General features: G+C 38.1%; 1 pseudogene; it reads left to right on the top strand.

The window, feature by feature from the left end:
* Positions 1–406: 406 nt before the first annotated feature.
* Positions 407–3158, top strand: part of LOC103748726 — a 23424-nt pseudogene continuing 20672 nt past the window's right edge.

Genomic DNA, 3158 nt, shown 5'->3' on the forward strand with positions numbered 1-3158 from the left:
TACCTTTGCCCAAATATGTCATGTTCTCATGCCATCCAGTTTGGAACGGTAACTTCAAAATAAAAATTTTGGACAAAAACTACTATTCAGTTTGCAATATACATTGTATTATATTTAAATTTTATCATATTGTTAGCCTTATTTCAGTTGATCACTGTCATCTTTTCAGTCTGTCAGTCCAAGATTACCAATTTTTTCTGGCTTCGGTTCTTGCCATCAAGGAGATCAACCGGCACACCCATTTTTCACCCAACATGTCTCTGAGATTTAATGCCTCTTCTGACAAGAATTTTCATAATATTGATTTGTATGATGCCCTCACTTATTTTGCAAAATATGGTGATATTTTTCCTAATTGCACCTGCATAAATCAGGCATCAATTATAGCAATACATACAGGACCATTATGGTCACTGTCTGCCAGACTAGGGATACTCTTCATGTTCTTAAAATATCCACAGGTGAGATTGGGTATGAAGGGAAAATGAAAATCAGTCTCATTTGGTGCCTTACTCAGATGTCTAGGAGAGGACTAATTGGGTTTATGCTAGTGCCAGTCTATATAGATCATGGGCCAAATACTCAATGATTTTTGAGCCATTGTTATTAATAGAGAAGATGAATCAAGCAAGAAGAAGTGGTTATGTAGAAAACATTGCCATGTTTGAAATTTTCTTGAATATTTCAGAAATTGAAATCTGATTCATTGGCATATACAAATTTTCCTCCTTGCACTTCCAGCTGGTGCTTAACACACTTCAGGTCTTTGAGATTCCTGACAGTCCTCATTCTAATGATGCTTCCTGTGTTCTGTGTAGTTTGCCTTTGGACCATTCTGGTCTATCCTGAGTGACCATGAAGTGTTTCTCTATGTATATCATATGGTGCCTCTGGCCCCTGCTATGGTCTCCTTGATGGTTCATTTCATCTGGAACTGGGTGAGACTGGCTGTCTCAGATGATGACTAAGGTATTCAGTTTCTCTCAGACTTGAGAGGAGAGATGAAAGAAAAGAGTCTGCCTAGCCTTTGTGAACATGATTCCTCCAAGAATGCAGTTATACATGAGGAGAGATCAAATATATTATAAACAAATCATTACTTCATCATCAAATGTCATTTATGATAATATGAACTCAATTCTAATTGAAAGCTATAGATGGTGGAAATATGTAGGCATAAGGAGAATCTGATTCACCACCTCACAATGGGTTAATATCATAAATCAGAGAGATTTCAACCTTGACTCATTCCCTGGGACATTCATTTTTTCACATCACAATGGTGAGATTTTGGGTTTTAAAATTTTTATCTTGACATTGAGACTTTCTGAATAATCTGAAGAAATTACTCTGGCAAGACTGGGGTGGATAGGTTTTAATTGTTCACTGGATCTAGTAACTTCAAGACACTGAAGGATTGGTCATCCAACACCTCATTTGAGTGGTTAATGTGGCACAATTTTAATATGGCCATGAGTGATGAAAGCTACAATATATACAATGCTGTGGCTCCCTCCTCCAAGAGATGCTCCTATATCATGTAGATATGCAGCCAGTAGATAGGAAAAACTGAACTTTAAACCCTGGCAGGTAATGTGTCTCCCATTGTAAGCTATGCAGTGTCACAAAAGTGCCTTTCCTCGGGGTGCCAAGATACTTAAACCAAATGGTACATGAACTTTTCTTACATATGTAAGAATTTTAGTGCCTTTTCAATGTCTAGTAGATAAGTCTACACATGGATACTGTGTTTTTCAGGGGTTCTGTTTCCTCCAAAGGGTGAGGCCTGCTGCAGAGAATTGACTGTGGAGAGTTAGCCACAAAAGGAGGGAGTTTTGGTGCCATCTTGCCCAGGAGCCACCAGGAATGCATGGTGGCTGGCATGGGGGACATGCAGCAGCTGGTCGTATTCAAGGACAGAATAGCCTGGCACTTATGGACCTGGGCCTAGACCACTGGACCCTGAGGCATGGGTGAAAGCTAGTGGTGACTATGGGCATTCCACGGGAGTGATCTGATAGGGTGGGCTCTGAGCCTCACAGCTGAGCTGCATGGAGGTAGGCACTGGTTGCTCATTTCTATGTAAGTCACTCCCTCCCCCCATGATAATAATAAATACACATAAAGATATGTTATATGGTTTGCCTGATAGCTCAAGAGACCCAGAGAGAACTCTGGAGACAGATATACACAATAAACAAATGACAGTGGTATTTAATGTAGACATTTTGAAAAAAGAAACAATGATTTCTATTAAAAGACGTGAACATCATGCCCTCTCTTATCCTGTTAAAATTGAAAACAGACACATTGTTTTGATCAGGAAATATTTCAATGATACAAGAAACATTACTTGTTCTTTAAATCTTTAGAATATACTCATTAATAAAATGAATAGTTTACATGAGTGATAAACCAGGAACACTAGTTACTGAAGATAACTATTGTTATCTTCAATTTGTCAGCAATTTGTTACCTGGTACTTTAAAAACAGTGATGTAGGAAATGCATATGTACCTTTAACTCAGTAGAATGTTTATTTATTACCTTGGTACTCATTTGTTTGGGCAATTTATCCCAAGACAAACTGATATTAGACTCACAGTGAAGGTTATAATTATCCATATTCATTCATTTATTTTCTCCAATGAAGTTACACTTTGAAGATAAAATTAAAGAAAATAATAATGTGCATTAAGAACTTTAGGTATTCAAAATACAAAAACAAACAAACAAAAAAACCCCAAACCAAAAAAAACCTCAAAAGCCGGGCATGGTGGTGCATGCTGGTAATCCCAGCACTCGGGAGGCAGAGGCAGGTGGATCTCTGTGAGTTCAAGGCCAGCTTGGTTTACATAGTGAGTTCCAGGACAGCTGGGGCTACAGGGAGACCCTGCTTCAAAAAGAAAAAAACAAAAGGAGGTAGGAACTGCTCAGCAGTTAGTGTAAAAAGACCCCAAAGAAAAGTAGCCAGTTTCTTCGCTAAAAGTCAAAATCTCCTTAGGCCTCTTAGCAACATACTCTGTTCCAAAGGCAAAAAAATGTCAAAACTATTTTGGAGCTCTTATCTAATTGTTAAAAGATTTTAAGGTTACCTCTTCAGAGGGGTGAAAAATGCCCCCATTAAAAAAGAAGAAAGAGTATATGAAGTTATCAGA

Source organism: Nannospalax galili, unplaced genomic scaffold, assembly GCF_000622305.1.
Source record: "Nannospalax galili isolate Female #2095 unplaced genomic scaffold, S.galili_v1.0 scaffold664, whole genome shotgun sequence".
Taxonomy (NCBI): Eukaryota; Metazoa; Chordata; class Mammalia; order Rodentia; family Spalacidae; genus Nannospalax; species Nannospalax galili.